The following is a 20584-nucleotide window of genomic DNA, read 5'->3' on the forward strand; positions in this document are numbered from 1 at the left end:
TTGAGAAGATACTTTATAATGAAATTTTCTTAATTACAGATAAGTCTAACTACATTGCTTGCTTTTTCCCCTCAACCTTGCAAGTTAACAAATATTTGTGATTTTGCTACATGACTGAGGTTTCTAGAGAAAGTTTTATTTCTAAGTTTTATCTCATTTCCTAGGAGTAACGAATAGAAGTAATACTAGGAGACTCATGTACTGTTGGTGCACTGACATCACTGAATTTTAAATGATCCCTATGCCAATCGCAAATCCCTTCTTTGGCACTGGTTCCAACTTTAATTTCCCACTGATAGGTTTTGTCAGACCTACTCATGTGTACCTTCCTTCTCCGGATACAAATCAAGTAGGTAGAAAGATCTTTAAAGCATTAATAACCTAAGGGGGGCCAAATCACTTTGCATCCAGCCGGTGTGAGTGTGCATGTGTGTGTGTGTGGTGGGGGGTGGTAGTTATTTAAAATACCTTAGAATGTTTAGGAGAATCTTACTCAATAATCTCTTACCCCACTGCCTGTTGTTGGGGCAAAGGGGGCTAGCAAATGAGCTGGCAGATAGGTAAAGGAAGTATGCTTCGACTTGATCACAAAGGTATTATTCACTTCTCATGTAATATGTTAATAAATGGCAACAGAGTATGGATGCTCCTGGAAGATCCCTAGCCAGATTATGAGGAAGGTATCAAGAAGGTATAATATAAACTTATTAGTGCTACAAGGATTCAGTAAACAATAGGTTTTAGACTAGAGAGTCAATGTCCACGATTCATCGGTTCTGTCTTCATTCAGAGAAAAAAAGGCATTTTCTAAGATATATTATCTGAGTTTAAATTTAGAGTTTAAAGCACTTTTAAGTGTATGTACTGTCTAGTCAAATTTGGTATCCTGGTACATTGTGATGAAAATGTATTTGCTCCTTATACAACTGGTATTTTTTTATTTGATACAACAGAGGCAAGCCAAATAAAAAAGAATAACATTCATTTAGCTAAGGGGCAAATTCAAGTTATCAATCCAATTGTTTAGAAATAACAGCTATTCTGAATTACCTTGGATCAAGAACAAGAGATTTATTGATCATTTCTATTTTCCCTCCAGGAACATGTCTTATGTTCCAACCAACCTTGACAGAGCTTATACCTAAGGGCTCCCACATCCTTCTGAACTCACAAAATTTGCCATAGCTCCAAGCGGAACAAGAGGAGAGAACGTTCTCATTAAACTTTCTACCTGGGCTTCTGTTTCCCCTCAGGGTAACTGTCATCTGCCACACATACACACACAACAGTAATTACACTCAGCCACATCCTAATTCCGTAATGAATCATGAATCATGAGGCAATCTAATTGTTGACAGGAACCGCGCTCACACCGTCACACTGGGTCTCCAGGCTGTGTTTTTAGGTAAGCCACTTCACACAGTCACAGTGATCAAAGGTGGATATAAAATCAAATCTGATGACCTCAGAACTGGATGGGATCCCTATTCCTTTAAAAATTCCAGTGGGAAGTGTTTTCCGAAGTGGGTCAAGATTCTTGCCTCCACATTATCTGGTGATGGTTCACTCAAAGTCAGGGGGTGCCAGCAATACCCAAAGGGAGAGCCCTCAAGACCATATCCCTGACTTGCTTTCTTTGGCGTTTGTCAAGCATGCACTACCAGAGTAGAAAACCATTACTTGTTTTCCCTATTTCCATGTACTCATGTTCTAACAAATCTGGAGCTGAAGGAAAGCAATATAGAGGAGTCTTTCCTGATTTGCATTCATTATTTGCTCTGTTATGTTTTGGGCCCTTTAGGTAATTTGGAATAAATCAGGAAATAATTATTTTTCTTTTTTTAATCAAAAAGTATGTTTATCTAGGAATAGAATTATAAAACTCATTAAACTCTCAAAATGTGTTCATTTTACATATTTATAAAAGTGTATTCAAGATGCATAAATAAAAAGGAATGCTTTTTTTTGTATTTATGCCAACCTAAGTTAGACATTTATAAAACAATAACAAAGTAGGACTATTTGCGGGGGGGACTAACCCAGTCATGTCTTTGGGCCTCAGAATGCATCAGCAATGTCTACACCTGCATGTGCACTTCTTCCTTGGCTGTCAGACAACTATCACCTTATATGCTTCTATTATTAATCACTCTGTTTAGTAAATAACACATAATTGTAAGAGAGAATCCAACTTTGAAGGACTGTAATCTTTTTAGGGTTAATTTATGAATATGATGATGGAGGTTAATGCTGGTACCCCAGTGAGGTTATTTGGAATTCAACGACTTGAGTAAATGAGAGTTTTGTAAAGGAAAGGGGCACTTATGTTTAATGTAGGCTTCAGTACCATTCGGAGCTCTTAAATCGAAAAAAAGAGAATGTTTCCATTGCAACAAATCTTGCTGTTGAAAACTGGGGTAATTGTGTGTATAAATGCAGGGTATCTCTTACCACAGCATTTAAAAATGGAGTTCTTTCATTCCATATCTTTTAAGCATAGAGTGATTTCATTTCCCAAAGCATCTCCTATACTTCCATGTAAATTACTCTTGGCTGAGTTTTATCCCAAAGTATTGGTCCTGTTACGAGAACTCAGCAGCTCTAGCGTTCTTTGTCTTCAAGGATATATTTGCAGCTCACGTTTTCCTTTGTTCCTCCTAAGACTATTTAGTACTTTTCTTCAAGGGCTAGAGATGACTCCAGTGTTCAAAAGTCTTTTATTTTGGAACACAAATACACTAGCTTCTATTTTCACACCTGAATAGTTTGAGTTCTCAAAATGACTCTGTTGGACATGGAGTGGGCTACAGAGAAGGAAAAACAGACCATACTTTGTCTCCTCTTTTGTCTCCATAGATGCTGTCCAGTCTATGCTTGATTTTATATATGCAGCTGTTACACACATTCCAAAGTGTTTATTTACTTTTTTATTGACAACTTCATTAAATCAAAGTTGTTCCTTTATGCCCTTCTAATCCTGACTAAAAAAAAAAGCCAACTAAATATTGAAAGAAAACAAGTTTCCCACTCTTTACTCTCATGAATATTTGCAGCATTTATTTTATATTTCAAGGCAGAGTCTGCACAGTTATCCACTTACAGCATTTTCAGAATACCGAGTATCTTTCTATATACAACCTAGGTAGTTGGTGTTTATTGTTTTACATTGTTTTAACCATAAACAGAGCTTAATTATTATGAAACCTAGAGGTTGCTTATAGACTATATATCAGTACTACTAGGAAGAAAAAAAATGCATTTTATTAACATGTAATTTTACTACATGGCTGATGAGTTTCAGGTTAATTCACCCTCTGGGCAAGAATGATAGCAATTGTTTTAAAATCACAACTCTAACAGAGTTCTTTTTGTGCTCTAAAGCAAGCATTTTTGGCAAAAGATTAGTTTTTACAGAAGAAAGAATTTTGCCTTTGGGATCGTATTGGTTTTCTCACTCATTCAACCTTAACTTAGCTAAATTGAGCCACTTCTGAAATCCATCACATAAAATGTTCAGCCTTAATTCTTCTCTAGCCTCTCAGGGAAAATTTGGTGGAATTCTTTCTTCACAAAGGAGCCTGGACACATCCCAAACTCTAAGTGTGAAGGGGTGTCAGCTCAATCAATCAGCACATAAATAAATCATTAAGCAAGAAATAGCTGTCTTCTTAAATTTTACCTTTTCACTTCATTAGGCTTTTTTTTTTTGGTCCAGATTTTCTTTGCATTCACAAAACATTTTCTTTTTTAAAAATGTCTTAAGACCTCCTAGGGCATTTGGTTTACCTAACTGGCAGGAGTAGAGGTCTGCTCCAGAGGAAGAAGACCCATTTTCTTACTCTTTCTCTCTTTCTTTCTTTCTTTCTTTCTTTCTTTCTTTCTTTCTTTCTTTCTTTCTTTCTTTCTTTCTTTCTTTCTTTCTTTCTTTCTCTCTCTTTCTCTCTCTCTCTCTCTCTCTCTCTTTCTTTCTTTCTTCTTTCTTTCCTTTCTTTCTTTCTACTTTCTCTTTCTTTCTTTCTTTCTTTTTGAAATTTCTGAAGTTATCTTCTCAGTATTTTTATGGGGATGGGCATGATTTCTCTCAAAAGAGAATTGCAACTGCAAAGGAATCAGAGTAGAGGAAAAAATAGTTCTCTTTTGAAATGCCATATTCTTGGTCTAGCAATCTGAATTTCATGCACTGATAAGTACTGGTATTGTTTTAATAGATTTACATGAAAAGGCAAATATTTTTTAAGTTTTATTTTCATTTCAATTAATTATCAAGTGATATGTCATTGTGCTAAGGACTATAGGGAATAGAAGTAATCCATTTTGAATCCAAAACAAAGAGGTTGAAAACTACCAGGTGGTGGTTATGAGGGTTTCACTTTTTAAAAAGTTATTTGTTAAACAATACATATGTATTTTATGTACCTTTCTCCATGTAATTTTTTTTTTTTTAACTAGAAAAGGGGAAAAGAGGTCAGAATCTGATCATCTCCTTTTCAAATCTGGGCTTCCTCACTCCTCAAAGTTCTGAATTGATCCAACTAACATGGATTGTGTGCCTACTCTGTGTCCCCGGCATTGCGGGGTGGGGGGTCATTGCTGAATAAGAGGCAGATTGCTCAGAATGTGGCTATCGAACACATGTGAGAGTCTATAATATTTGACTCTGTTCTTAACTATGTGTAGATTAAATGTCTTGGTATTGTAGGAGTCAGAGATTTTTTTTTAACCTATGGAGATGTTGGGGATGAGAGAGATTCAATTGCTTATTTCTATTTCCAGATGTTGTACTTTCCACTGCTTTGGAAGGACTGAATCTCTGAACAGAAAAGCAGCAGGAGGCTTAGGAAAGAGCCGAGTTCTGCTCACTCTGGCCAGTTACAAATCTAGGAGGTCCTGGTCCATTAACCTATCAGAGCTCTCTTTGTTTTTTAAAAAAAGATTTAGAGAGAGAGAGAGAGGGAGAGAGAGAGGGAGGGGCGGAGGGAGGGAGAGAATCTCAAGTGGACTCCCCACTGAGCGGCGACTGATGCGGGGCTCTATCCCACCACACTGAGATCATGACCCCAGCCAAAACTGAGAATCCCACGTTCAACTGACTGAGCCATCCAGGCGCCCCCATATAAGAGCTCTTTTAAACAATCTCTGCTCTTCTCACACTTCTGCTTCCCCTTAAACATGCAGTGGATTTAAATGGGGGGGGGAAGCCTTGATTTAGAGTATCAGCAAACAGCCTAAGAATGAATACAATAAAAATAAATATATACATAAAGAAAAGGACATGCTTTGAATCCATAGACTTGAAATGCTTCTTCCTGGGAACACCTGTCTAACCCGAAATTGTATTTGTAACATTTATAAATGGACTCTTTTTTCACGTGTGCCATTTCCCCAAGGATGAAGCATGGGGGTGGGGAACAGGGGTCTGCTAATGGCAGCATTCTGAGGGAAATGGTGCTTTGTATTAATCCAGAATCATCATCTGAAAATCTATCTTCTGCTGCAGAAGAAAAAAACTGCTACTAAAATTCAAACTTGAACTTGTTTTCATTATTACAAAGAGGGGGCTGAAAACAGGCTAAACGATCACTAGGTGACCACTGTTTCACCACTGCACACTCTTTTCTATTACTTTTTCCTTTGGAAAAGTTATCTAGAGTCTTAGAACAATGCTGCCAAGAAATGCCCTGCTGATGAGAGGCTGCTCGCAGGGAGCTGAAGGTCAAGTAGGCACACAAAATACTGATTTTTAAAGCCCCGTGCTGCACTCCAGGTTCATATATGCTGTATCCCAAACTCTGTCTCCAGTGCACACAATGGTATATATAGTGAAAATATTATAAACGCTGTAACATGAGTGTCAAAGACATGGATGACGTTCTTTATCCCTTTTCTTCTCTTTGTAGAATGTTCAATTATCATCACATATTTCTTAAACATCCTAACGCACCGATGATAAGAAATGAGAGACTTATTAGGTCACTTAAGAAACTACTGGAGAAGCCAGAGGCATGCAAGTGTCAACTGCCAGTCTTTAGATCAGTCTATGTCTTAATAAATTCATAAGGTAAAATTAATCTGGTAATAAAAGATAATTTTCCTTATGTCTGAAAAGAAGAGGATAAGAACTAAAAAAAAATGTTCAGCATTTCATTTTATCTCAGAACAAAAAGGGTGACTGTGATGTTGTGGCCTGATTTTTAGCAGGTCCTTCTTGTCATTTTTATGCATGACACTGTCCTTGATTACCTACTTGCTCAGCATGTTGCAGGTAGTAGGTTGGCCTGATTATTACTGAGGACAATTGCTGCTGTGATAACCAGCTTTCCTCATTCATCAGAGCAATTCACTTTCCCGTACCCAGGGCCCTTATACTCTCGGTGATTCACAAAAGTGTCCCTGTCATTGTAATTCCAGGCATGCTAATATTACAAATTGCGGCCTCTAGTCAAAAATTAGTTCTCTTCATTGAGTATGAAATGGGATCCTTCACTTTAATCAGAATCTTAAACAAGTATAAATTTTCCCCCTCTGGTCTAAAACAATCACGTAGCAGAAACAAATCTTTGTGGTTATTACTTTTGTGTTTAATTTTTCATGTGAAGTAAACTAGGTATGGCCATACCCTTAAATGAACTCTCCAGTCCTTCTCTAATGACCTTCCTGGCTGTTAATTAGACTTTCAAACCAGTACCTGGGGTTGGACTCCAGCCATGATAGAAAAACTTGAGCTAAATAAATCCAAGAGCGCAGTCATGTATTTTTCATACTAGGCTTTCCCCAGGAGCAGTTAAACTTAAGTAAACAAACCCTCAAAATGGTGTCTCAGCTATAATAACATCCTTATAGGCCTAGACGAACACAAAATCAATGCAAATCAGTAGAAATTCGGCACTCTCTCATTATAAGAGGATACGCATTTTGCAAGCTAACAGAGTAGCTTATGACCGACATGGCTGCCGATGTCCCTCCACGCAGTGGCATGCCTCTGTTTCCCCCTGCATGGTTGCTTCCTGTCCCTGTCGGGACGGAGAGAAAAGCCACAGCAGCTCGGGACCGCGTGGCCTGTAGAAGGCGCCCCTGTATTCCTGGGTTTCCCCCACGGTCCACCGACTTGCTCTGAAAAAGAGAGCTCTCGGCCGGGGCTTCTCTGACTTCCACTTTCTCCTTGTTGCTTTCCATGGTACTTTAGGGATACTTTCATTTTTAATATTTAGGTTGCATTAGAAAATATACGGCCATTCTTCAGGAAGATCTCTTGGTGTGCCAGGCAGTATGCTAGGTGATTTACGTATCATAACATCCCTCAAGTAAAGAATTCCTACACCTACACTGCAGTTCTCCACAGAGCACCAGGCGGTGTGGCTGTTGAGCCCATTTCCAGGACATCTTTCCTTCCCTCTATCTTCTCAGTACAAAGCGGTACTTTACAAACAAGGAAACCAACGCCCAGGGAAGTTAAGGTTATGCAGCTAGTAAATAAAACAAAACCAAACTATAATATAAGCTGGTGTCTAAAGCCCATACTCTTAGCCATTGTCATATGATGCTGCTCTTAGTAGCGTACATTCTGTCTTTTGCTACTAGTCTGTGGGCACCTTGAGATTGGGGACAGCATTTTAGTCAATCATTCTCTCTTTTGTGTTTTGCACAATGTTGGAATTTAGCAGTTATATTACATGCTGTGCTCATCTATTCGAAGGATCTATTATTTGCTATGCCTAAAGCAAAAGTCCAGCCCCCAGAGCCAGTTGGCTATTTAGAAAACATTTTTGAGGGGCGCCTGGATGGCTCAGTCACTAAGCATCTGCCTTCGGCTCAGGTCATGATCCCAGGGTCCTGGGATTGAGCCCCGCATCGGGCTCCCGGCTCCGCGGGAAGCCTGCTTCTCCCTCTCCCTCTCCCCCTGCTTGTGTTCCCTCTCTCGCTGTGTCTCTGTCTGCCGAAGAAATAAACAAAATCTTTAAAAAAAAAATAGAAAACATTTTTGCAGGGCTTCTTCTTCTTTGGTGGAGAAAAGGTGCTGCAAGCCTGAGGTCCTATCACACCTAAAGCTTCTCTCTCTACAGACTATGTACACTCTGCTCAGGTGGAAATGTTTTCGTGCAGGTAACACACTTACCCTGGGCCATTGCTGACTGAGCCTGGCCATCAGCTGGATTGGGGCCCATGAGATAAATCAATGTGAGAGCCCTGTGTAATAATTAAATGAATCAAATCCTCTCCCTGAGAAATCTGAATGTGAGACACACAGAGAAGGCACTCATACCAAGAGTTAGACATTAGAAAAATGCACCAAACACAGATCAGAAGACAACGGAAGACATGAGGGAGCCGAAGTTTGGGCAGAGGACAGAGCCAGGAGTGGAGGCAGCCAAGTCAGTGAGGAGGGTGGGGTCGCTGCGTGGCTCACCAGAGCTGCTGGAGTGTCTTCAAGGAAGACCAGGAAGTACCAGCTTGCAGACTGCTGAGTCCGCCTCCTGGGCTTCCTTCCTTCCATCGTATCCCCATCACTGTCTGAGAGCCCAATGCCGAGGTAGGGAGGGGTGGGGTGGGGGGTAAAAAAATGGTGAAAACACATGATCTCGAACTGTAAGGAACTATGATCTGATGAGACAGATGAAGGTGCTTATAGGTGATTATAAGCCAAGACTAAATATGCTTGGATGGGCTGGACTGTATATCAAAGGGCTCTCTAAAAGGGGCTCCTGGGACATTGCTACATGTTCTCATTACAGCTCTATATGACAAACCTGGGAATGGAGGGAAAGGAGAGGAAGAGAGAGGGTAGAACCTGGGAAGACTAGAAGAGCAAAAACCTATTATAATTCTGTTCCCATTTGAATTCACATATTTCAGTAATTGCCGGCAGTGCTAAAAGAGAACCTAGCCTTTTTCTTGATATCATGTTTAATAAAAACTATCTCTTAGTATATTTTGAGTGAGTTCAGTGCTCATTAGAGTGAGGGACAACTAGCAGAAGAGTTACAGTACCACATAATGAGGGGGGGCGCTGTGCCGACATCCGCGATCCTGAGCTGGGGAATTCGTTCTTCCTTCATCTGAATTATGACCTGGCTTTATAATGTGCACTCTGGATGTCCCAGTGATGCACCTGGCCCTCAGTTACAAAGTAACTAGGAAATCAAATCAAATCAACCACAGGCTGCCCTTTGTATATACAAGACCTGGATAAGAAGGGGCCCTTCTCTCTTTTTCAGACTATGGTCAGTCCAGTCCTAAAATTATGATGGCGAAGGCCACATCCTTCCAGGAACTTAACTGGTCATTCTTTTCCAGGCCATGATCACGCTACATATACAATGGAGGTCACTGAAAGACAGCTTTGAGCAGTACTATATCTTGCCCTCTAGACTTCCAGGGTCATAAGGCTTGTAGAGCTGGCCTATAGGGTAGTGATTTTTGTCTGGATAGGTAGACTAAGATGTTATTACACATAGCCCACTATTTCCCTGAAATAAATGGCCACGAAAGCCAATTATGTCCCTCAGCCTAATAACAGCCTACACTTTGTGAATGTTCATGGAGTGCCAGGCCCCTTAAAGGCATGTCTTCTTCTTTACCACTTCCTCTGAGGCAGTGGGTGATAACTATTATTAGTCCCATATTACAGATGAGGAGAGGGTTATTTGAGAAAATAAGTTACTTGTTCCAAACAACACAGTCGATAAGTGGGGGAGTGAAGGGATTTGAACCCACTCATTCGGACTTGAGATGTTGCTCTATATATTGCTTCAGTGCATTGCTTCCCGGCATTTGAAAGAGTATTTCCCTCTCTTGCAGAGAGAATGGAGTGAAACCAAAGAGTGCCTACCTCCTGTAGTAGGTGCCAGTAAATAGGCTGGTTCTTCTGGCTGATTTCTACCCAGGCCCCAAGATTCTCTTGGATATCTACATTATGTCTTTCTCTTTCCACCTCTGGAATTCTCCTGCAGTGATTATGGTTGTTGTTTTTTTTTGCCTCTGCAGAGGTTCTCTGGTTGAAACTCATTGACAGAGAGTGGTGATGTGAAATCACTTCTGCTTCCCAAAGCTTAGCCATGTGCTAGTTCAGTCCACAAGCAAGGCAATGCATATTTCAAATTCCATCCCAAGTAGACACAGTCTGCAGTTTTAGCCTGCCGAGCCAAATTAATTAGAGATGAATATCATAATAGAACAGCATTGATCGTAGCATATCACTAAGGAGTGTTGGTCTGTGTTAATTAATGTGATTTGCCATCAGCACTCAGTATATTTATATACAATCAGCATGGGTATTTGTCCACATAGATCAATACATTTTTCAGTAGTGGCAGAACTCACCTCAGAAATGACCCATATGTTCAAAGGCTTGTCCCTTTTGCCTCTCCCCAACCCCACACACATTGGTGGCCTAATTGCCTCTATTTGGCTGCTTCAAAACATAATGTGGAACCTTTGGAAAATCTGAATATTTGATGGTGGAGAAGTAAACATTGTTGATATAAATGTGAGAGGCATTCTGGGAAACAGACTAAGAGAAAATTCCTAGGCAAGTCCAGCCTGCCTATAGTTTCTCTTTCCCTGAAAGAAGCTGAGTATTTCCCTCATGTTCATGTAGTTCTAATATTATGCTACACTGATTGCCATTTCCACAATTAGAGCTTTATTTTTTAAAAAATTAAACAGTGTCTTTTAAAAGGCAAATATCTCCTGGAAAGCTAAGGGGTTATAGGTCATTTATCTACTTAATCAAATTTGTCCAAATTTCTTTTCACTATATTTAGTTCAGAAAAATTGAATTTAGGAATGTGAGTTTTAGCTGGGGGTGCGGGAGGGAGGTATGAACTTTGTAAGCACTGGGTCATTCCTGAATGTAGGAAAGAGATGAAATCCATCCTCTCCTCCTCCTCTTCCAGAGAGCTTCAGGGGAGGGCGTCCTCCCTCGGCAACTCAGTTGGCTGATTTAATCCAGACCCAGCTTTTAGCTGTGCCATGGATTAAAAAGCCTTCTGTGAACTGGCTCGGGCAGTTAACCAATGCATGTACCATGGTTTCTAGAGGAAACTATGCTTTGAATATTGAACATCTAAGTTACAAACCAACCTTTGGAACAGAATCTATTTGAAATTGGGGACTGTCTGTGCCTGCCTCCAGGCTATATCTTCACCCTCCACCCCACAACACACTCGACACACTCATCAGACACTGACTGTTCAAGCATGGAAATGCACATCAAAACAGAGGCTTGAATGCAGTGCATGGCTCTGTAGACAAAGCCGAAACATCTGGATGAACTGTAGACTAAGTATGCTATCCAGATGTTTTAAAATAATTAGTAGGGCAGAAAATACATTTGCGTGATTGACATTTTTACCTTTTAATTTTTTTCTTTTTTTGTACCGAGTAGCCCCAGTCTTTGTAACTGCAGTGTTGCTTCCTAAAATGTTCCTTTATTCCTGAGATGCAGGGAGTGTTGAACTCAGTGGGTGCATTAAAGACTGCGGGGGATTAGCTCTGGGTTGTCTCATAAGATGTGGACTTGGTGTGGATCAGGTAAAGGGGAGCAAGGTGAGTGGCCCGGCTATATATAATTCCTTTTTATCCTTTACCTCCCTTTTGGCACTGTATTCTGGATCGGAGGCTTGATCTCAGCTCTGATTTCAGCTATTTTAAGCCGCTTAACTTTCTATCCTCTTTCTTATATGAGTCCTGTGAAATCTGATTCAAAAGCAGGATGTATTCTATTGCAGTTTTTCCCAAAATACGATCAGGGCCACAAGCATAGGAATACATTGGATATTTAGTGTGAATGATGATTCGTAGGCCTTCTTAGCTCTTCTGACTTGAAGTTTCTAGAGACTACGTCCTGGGAGTCTGTCTTAAATAAACTCTCTAGGTGAGTCTAGTGCAGACTTATGAGAACTGCTGCCTTATAGCCTTGTTGTGATTATTATGGCTCATGAAACTTGTGCTCTTCAATTTTATTAATCTATAGAATCTGGAAATCAAAGTTATGGCAGAAAAATCTTAAATCTAAGTATCAGGGTGCTTCTGAAAATGTAATGTAAGCAAGTTAGGAACTTGATAACATTTTATCATAGATTCTTGCTCTAGGATCTATTCTTAAGTATGTCGGGCATTTTTCTGTCTGGAATCTGATTTCCATAGAAGATCAATAGAGGAATATTTACACTGCCAATATGGTAACCATTTATTATTTGATTTTTACAAAACCCTTGCCTCTAAGCAACTGGCATTCAAAACAAATCATTCCTTCATTAACCATAATGATACTTTATTGCCTTTGTTCTGAAGTCTTCATTTTATTTCCAGTATCCCTATTGTGTAAAGCAGGCACAAAACTAGCAAAGCCCAGTTTATCACAGCAGAAACTGAACAGAGAGGCTAAATAAATGCAATCTGAGGGGTTTCCCCCTCAGATTAGCAACCAGAAGAGTTCATCTTCTCTAAGACCCCCAAATTAGTCTGTGGGGAAGCAGTTTGAGTGAAGAATGTCTAGAATATAGAGCTATAACTCTTCCAAAATCATTGATAAGCTGATTTATTCCTATTAAACCAATTACCAAGTGAGTTGTTTGGCATCAGGACAAACCACCTGATAAGTGAATTTTTCCCACATTTTCATGGGAAGGGCAGAGGAGAAATGTGGAGACTGTGGGGACAGAGTGCATTTCAGAGCCTCTGCAAAAGCCTGGCTCAGTGGAGACACAGGCACTCCTAGAAAATAAAAAGGCTTCACGAAGGTATTATTAGTGTCTGAACTCAACACTCTGCATAGAAAATGGAAGGTTAAACAAGTGGCTTAGGGACCAGAAACCTCAAAGCTAGGCCCAGATTTTACTTCTTAGCAGGCTGCATGGTTGGGTTTCACCCGCTGGTAAATGATCCTCCTAGCCATGCATGGCTTTAGACCAATAGCCCCCCATGAGGGACTCGGGACTTGCTAGCAGTTTCTGTAGAGGGGTGTGGCTCTGGGTATTCCTCTAGTCTGGACATGTGTGAATGGCCTTTGCTATTACCTTAGTTTTCCTATCTTTTTTCTTTACATAAATGAGTGCTATTCACACTCATGTTTCAAACTCAGGTGTCTAGTTGGATTTTTGGCTCTCAGTTTCTATGAAATCGTCCCTCTCTCCAATGCTCCACATGCAGTGGGCTGCTGGTGGCATACAGTTCATCAATGCTGGTGGGCTGCCTGGCATACGGTTCTTTTCCAGAATCGACCTTGGGTGCCTAGGAAGGTAGATATTCCAACATGGCCCTAGACCCCAGTTTTCACATGTAGATTTATCCTGGGAGTTGAGGGTGCTGAATACAATCAGTGCTGCTTGCATTTAGCTGTCCCATCTCTTCTGGGTCACTGAGGACACATCTCAGTTCTGTTTAGCTCAAATTCAACAACTCTACTGTCTAACAGTGGCTCCCCAAATGTGAGTGCCAAAAAGCCATGTGACTAGGGTGTCAGTCTTACTGTTTCCAAATGTTGTGAGGTTCTGAACTGGAGTGTTTTTTTTTCTTTTTAGAGTTTTGTTCAAGAGATGTTAATTTCTTAGAACTGAAATGCACTTTCCTCTCAGGCAAACCTGATCTAGAGAAGCCACTAACTGAGAAACTAAAAGGTGGCTATTATTCTCCATCAATGACAAAGCCTGCAGTTGATTAAAGAACAAACAGACTATTTCTTTCTGGAAATAAAGCTACACAAATGGTATACAAAGTCACATGGGTCTCCTCATGACTATAAAAGCAATATGCTTTACATTTACATTGCCTTTACATGACTAATATCAAGCATTCTTCTTTATTTTCATCTGTAAGTACTTTGAAATTCTTGTCATAAAAAGTAGAAATGTTTTATGAGTGTTTAAATATACACATAAAGGTTAAAAGTATTGCTCTCTTTATTTTTAAAATTTTTCTACAACATAATATAACTCATCTTAACTTGAAAGGTCTACCAAACATAATACCTATTATGCTGTTCTTTGTTTCCACTTTTCATCTTGAAAATGCTTCCATTTTCAAGTAAAATCCTCAATGCATCTTTTAAAATCTTTTTACAATGTAAAAGTTCTTTACGTGTAAAAAAAAAAACCCGGTAGACAATATGACTTTCAGTAGCTAAGACTCTCATGGAACAATGCAGTGTTAGGCATAGTGTCTGATTTTCCTGTGGAGGTATAAAACAGACTTCATAAAGAAAGAGTCCATTTTTGGACCTAGCAGCTTCTGTCCAAAGTGAGCATAATGCCTACAGCCCTAATCCAGTCAGCAGCTATCTAGTTCCTGGGTCTTGACAATCTCCTTCCCCAGCCTCTGCAGTGCTGTCTGCAGACATCTACCTGATCTGTAGATCAGAAACTTGGTCACACATTCCCATGGTGCCTTAATTAAGTCTTGCAAAATACTCTAGGAATTAAGTTGCTGGGAAAAACTTGGGTGTCTAAATTAGTGGCTGAATCACACAAGTTTCCACTTTTCTGAATATCTCATCAAATACTCCTTGCTTCTTCCCTTGCCTTCACCTCCACTGGCTGCCCCAACAGCCCCACTCCCACAACATAGTTATCTTTTATCAGTCCAAAGTGGTGCCTATCAAACAGTCCAATGTCCTTACTGGGATTGACTGTCTTCTCTGAACTGACTACTGTTGTCTACTAGGCTGGAGCACCATTATATTGGTGACTCCTACTTTTTAAGCTGTTGGAAGGATTTTTATTTGGAATGGACATATTGTTCAGAATAGTATTTAGCCTGAACTCCTCCCCTGGCCAACTTCCCTCCCTCTACTCCCACTTCAGTGCACCCTTCCCCACATTATTAATACCTGGGAAAACATACTGGGTGGGTTTGACTGTCTGGTACCTCTGTCCAGGTCTCAGATGGTCTTCTCTTGCCCTTTATTCAAGCACTTCTTGCCTAGAGCCCTGCAAGCCTTGACTAAGAGCTTGCTGGTGTTAGGACTCATTTAAAATAACTTGTTAATATCCAAAGGCACCCCAATACTTTCTCTGGATGGACAAGCAATGCAAATTTATATGGTCAGTCATTCTGAAGTCAGGTGCCAAAACATGATCCCCAGGGGGCTGGCACCTTATACCAAGGATTAGCAAATTATGGCACATAGACCACATCTGTCCTGTTCCCTGTTTTTTTTTTTTTAAGATTTATTTATTTATTTTCGAGAGACAGAGACAGAGAGAGCACAAGCAGGAGGGGCAGAGGGAGAGGGAGAGAAAATCCCAAGCAGACTCCAAGCTGAGCGCCAAGTCCAACATGGGGCTTGATCCAAGGACCCTGAGATTATGACCTGAGCTGAAACCAAGAGTTGGACTTAACCAACTTCACCACCCAGGTGCCCCCTATTCCTTGTTTTTGTAAATAAAGTTTTATTTGAGCACAACCATGATCACCGTTCATTACATGAGGTTTATACCTGTTCTCCTGCTACTACAGCAGAGTTGAGTAGTTGTGACAGAGACCATATGGCTCACAAAGCCAAAAATATTTACTATCTGAACCCTTTATAAAAAAAAAATTTGCCAACCTCCACCTTATGCTCATCCATTACCTCATCTCTCTGCTTGGATCCTAAATAGAATCCTACCTGAGCGGCAAACACTGAGTTACTCAGGTACCAACCTGGTTGAACTCTAAATTATTTTCAACAAAAGGGATGTAACCTATTTTCAAATTAGTGACATCTGACTGAAGACATTAGTATATGAGGAGGAAAAAGAGTTGCCACAAGGCTAAGCTCAAAGACTTCTAGAAGAAATTACTTTTAAAAAATACAGCCTAGAGAGAGGCAAATTTGAGATAAATTATTAAGTTATTGCAGTCCAGTAGGAATTCAGAAAATACTGATCCCACTCCTTAGCTGGTGCTCTCTTTGCAGTTCATTTCCTCTGACCACACCCTGCTGCTAGAAAAATCCAGCCTCACTGCTTTGGAGAGAGATTAGCATTGACTTTCTACCATTAAATAAAATATTACAAAGGCATGTTTATAAATGATTACATCACCAAGGCTTGCAAATAGACAGGATAAACATTTTTTTCCCGTAAGCTCATCTGCCAAATTGAACCTGATAGAAAGAAAGCAAAATTTCTCATGTAAATCAAATGACTAGATATGCTGACATTTTGTTTTACAAAGTAGTCTTTCTACAAAGTTACACATATGACTACTAAAATTTAAAATGGTTGAAGGGAAGGGTTTTACACTCTATTGTGCTAAGTTTTATTTTTTTCTTCTGCACTGATTAAAATAAAGGAGTCGTCATGTCAATGGGCAGAGCCCGTTACATTGCTTTTATCAAATGCAAGGAGGTGTAAATACAAACCGTAAAGTAGAAGAGAAAGATCATGACTCACCGTCTGACAGCAAAGCTATTAAACATAATCAAAGACTCAGAGTGAACTCACGGTGCCTTTCAACACATTGCTAAAAAACTCTTTTTGCTGCAAAACTAGCATAAAATGTCATCGTCCTGACACTGCTGTTGGAGAAACTTGGTTTAAGGCATTTAAAACAACTTCAAGACTGCAAATGAAGAGGAGTTACTTACCATAGGATAAGTCACACTGCATTTAGTCTGGACACAGGGCCACTCAAGCTGTGATCAATAAAAGTTGGTCTTTCAGGGCATTATAATCTGAAATTTTAGGACACTTCTTGGTAATTAAAACATACAGTTTGTTGAATGAACACAGGCTCACACATGTTCACAACAAAGTCAATGTTGTCTTTTATGAAATACAAGGACAATGATTGATTCTCAGGAAGTCAGTTGGACCATGAGGTAAGGTACATGGTTCTATATTGAGAAGTGAAAATCCTGCCCATGGTGTAGGATTCCCAGACCTTGAATGAAAGTAACAGATGGGCAGGTGGATGGGACATGTAGGTACAAAAGAACAGATATGACAATCCACAAGTGTCCTGAGCATTACCTGAAAAGAGCCTATTTATTTTCTGTTCATCACTCCTTTAAAGGCATGTGTTCCAAAATCCACTTATTACAATACATCTGTTTATGAAAATGGTTGTGAACCAAAGGACTTTTATGAGTTCTGTGGGAAGCTTAATCATGACTATTTAAAAGTTGAAGCTGGTCTTCTAAGGCTAGCCCCTGGCCAGCCTTGCAATTTTGCTCCATCTGGCTTCACCAGTGTTTTATTGATGCTCTTTGGACTTCAGGCTCTGGAGCACCACCTACTTCCACTTGACTCTCCATGTACACTCAGCATGGAGCCTGGAACACAATATCTACTTAATAAATGCATGTGGCCTAGATGACTGCAAGAATAATTCTCATCACTTATTGCTAAGCAATATGAAAACACAAAGATAGAGGTAGTGACCTGTCCAAGGAAGACTGGCTTTGGTTGCCAATATCCACTCAACCTCTGGCCCAAGAAGTTTCACCTCAAACCTTTCTCCCATATACTCCATAACAGTAAGTCACAAACACTAACATTTATTGTAGGGTCGTGAATAACCTATTATGGAATTCAGTCTTCCTACTCTGACTTCAATACTGCCTCTGGCTCCTTGTAATTTGTTGTCCATTAAGTTTCTCCTTCGGAAATTCTGGATCATATACTTCCACATGGTGGTTCACTTTGAACCTTCCCTTAGCCTTGGTACCTTCTGCCACCTCAGCTCAAAAAGTCTCTGCTCTAACATCTAACACTTTGGCACCCCTGACCCCAACCCTGGTCTACCAAGACAAGGAAGAAACCTGACCTAAAAGGAACAATCTCAGGAAACACTTCAACAGATATTTTAATTTCTGTTTCCTTCCTTAAAGCCTTGTGGATCTTTGAGAATTTTTAGCAACGGTAGGAGCAGAGACCCTTTTCTCAATGATAAAAACCCAGAATTTTCTAGTTAACTCTCATCTTAGTGGGTAACTGATGGCTTTTCTTAGGTGATCTGCATGAAAGGAACTGTCACTCCCAACTGCCAAACTTTAGAGCAATGGTTGAACAGGTTGTTTATCACTAACGTGTTTAGCGTTATTTAACTCTCCATATACCATGTTGTGCTTCATCTGTACTTCCCAAAGAGCTCACATCACTGTTTACCTTGTGTCACATTTATTGTTTTATTTCTTTCTTGCAGTACTTTGATAGCTAATTGAGGACGGCTCTTCTGTTTTTCTTACTCATTGTATTCCCCAGAACATAAACAGTGAAACTTGCATAAATAAGGACACTAGAAATGCCTACTAAATGTAAGAAGAGAAAATGGGAACATATGCAAACATATCCAATTCTAGTTTGGTGAAATGATTATTTAACTATTAGACTGAAATGAGATTTTTGATTAGTTTTTGGGCCTAGTTTTAATAGTCATTATCAGAATTACATGTGTGTTCTAAAATCCTGTATAGGCAACAAATAACATCTACCCCTCTACATCTACCCACACTCTTTCATGCTTTTGATTATCTACAGGTCAATTTTTGTCAATGCTTCCCGCTTTCCATTATACTTGCCTAATGTGATCCCAGATGAAATTACAGTTTCCTGCTCTAGGCTCATAGGGTGTTCATGTGGATTATTTTGTCTTTATTTTTTAAAAAAAATCATACTTGGTAATAAAGATGGGCAAAGTGGGAATTAGTTGAATTTCTCTTTAGCCTCTTCAACCTTTAGGTGTTCTTTCTCTGCCTGCAATGGCCTTCTACTGCTCTTTGGATGTTCTATGACCTTATTTAGTCCCAAATCTCAAACTGAATCTCTCTAGTTCTCCTTACAAAATATGTTCTGAGTCTAGTTCTGCTGGAAAGTTTCCAATATATGAATTAGTCATATGATGTTAATGAATGATAGCAGCTGAAGGCATTTTTCTGGCCCAGAGGAATTTGCATTTTGATAAGGGGCAATGCCCTAACCCAAAGGATGAAAATGCTAATGGTAGAACTTAAGTCTTCAGGGATAGCATTAAGGGGTTAGAAAGCCTTCCAGCCCTATCATATTGGCTGCCAGCTCTAAAAGTGCAGAGGACTTTCCACTCCCACAGTGCAGTCCCCCTTTATCACCAGGAACAATCAAGATATTATATTCTATGTAAGTCCCAAATGCCGACATTGGCAAATGCTGAACTCATTAAAAAGGGAAAAATGTCAACACAGTGGCTCTAAATAAGTTTTGGATTTGGTGGGAGGAGGAGTGGGGAGAAAGGAAAGCAGGAAAGGAAAAGGACTGTTAACAGGGAATGAAAGAAGTATCTCTTGAATCTGAATGTTAACTATATTACTAGAATGCATGTATTTTTAACACACTTCTGAAATTAAATTGTATATATTAATCCAATTTTTTTATGAAATAAAAAAAGATTGATTTACAATCTGTGGGGAAAAGGGACTTAAAAGGCACAACAGATTTAAGGGCCATTAAATGTAATGTGTTAAGATTTTAAAACGAATTTCATAATTGTAGCTCTGTATCTTAAGCTAGTGTGTAAGAAGAAATACTAATTTTGACAAACAGGTGTCTCAGGGCTATTTACCCAGTTGTTATTAATTGAAGTGAATGACCAATTTGTCATTGCTAAGAATGGTGGAAAAGGAATTGTGTAGTTACATATTTTTGAAGAAAGTCAATAAGAAATGAATTTGCTTAATAGTAGGAGAATTCAGCTGTATTTGTTGGACACGTGACTTTTTGATCTTTTTGGAAAACAATAAATCACATACTCGCGGAACATGGTGTTGGCCTTGTGTTAGCTCATGCATACCCTCTTACAGATGTGGGTAAAAGTCAGGAGAGGGCTTGAAAGATGAACCCACATCAAAGAAATCAATGCAGTGGGTTTTCAAATGTGTTACGGTGCTGACTCCTGAGTTTCTTTAAGAAGTTTTTTAAATTTAAATTCAATTTAATTAACACATATTGTATTATTAGTTTCAGAAGTAGAATTCCATAATTCATCAGTTGTATACAACACCCAGTGCTCATTCCATCAAGTGCCCTCCTTAATGCCCACCACCCAATTATCCCTTCCTCCCACATCCTCCCCTCTAGCAACCCTCAGTTTGTTTCCTATAGTTGAGTCTCTTATGATTTGCCTCCCTCTCTGTTTTCATCTTATTTTATTTTTCCTTCGCTTTTCCTATGTTCATCTATTTTGTTTCTTAAATTCCACATATGAGTGAAATCCTATGGTATTTGTCTTTCTCTGATTGACTTATTTCGCTTAGCATAATACCTTCTAATTCTATTGACGTCATGGCAAATGGCAAGATTTCATTCTTTTTGATGACTGAGTAATACCTAAGTTTCTTAACTAAACTTTGAAACTTTATAAAGATGTCATTTTATTTATCTTATAAAAAGAAAAATTAAATAATTGGAAAGATAAGAGTTAAAATTTCTTCTAAAGTGAAAAATTCAGGTAATTGTACAGTATGAGTTTTATAGAAATTCTAAAGCAAACAGAATAACAATAATGGTTGTTAATTTAAGTTACTTAGGAAAAAACTAATCTGTCTCCTGTATCTTTGAAATGACTCTACACTTCTTAAATTATACTTTGCTTCTCCATTTCCATCCATAAACAATTTATGAGATTCAGC

At 39.3% G+C, this 20584-nt stretch overlaps 1 protein-coding gene across 4 annotated transcripts in view; it reads right to left on the reverse strand.

Annotated features, from left to right (window-relative positions):
* The window catches only part of B3GALT1 (beta-1,3-galactosyltransferase 1), a 540853-nt gene that overhangs the window by 108148 nt on the left and 412121 nt on the right, over window positions 1–20584 (reverse strand). Inside the window, exon 1 of one of the 4 annotated variants that reach the window (XM_073882952.1) lies at window positions 3787–3846. The exons of the other annotated variants lie outside the window; for them this stretch is intronic. The gene's annotated coding sequence lies outside the window, so the exon portion shown is untranslated. Of the gene's footprint in view, window positions 1–3786; window positions 3847–20584 lie in introns of those variants that run through there. 4 annotated transcript variants of the gene reach the window in all.

The sequence above is a fragment of the Callorhinus ursinus genome, unplaced genomic scaffold, assembly GCF_003265705.2.
Source record: "Callorhinus ursinus isolate GAN/ISIS: 27379988/994484 unplaced genomic scaffold, GSC_fseal_2.0 scaffold2, whole genome shotgun sequence".
NCBI classification, from domain to species: domain Eukaryota; kingdom Metazoa; phylum Chordata; class Mammalia; order Carnivora; family Otariidae; genus Callorhinus; species Callorhinus ursinus.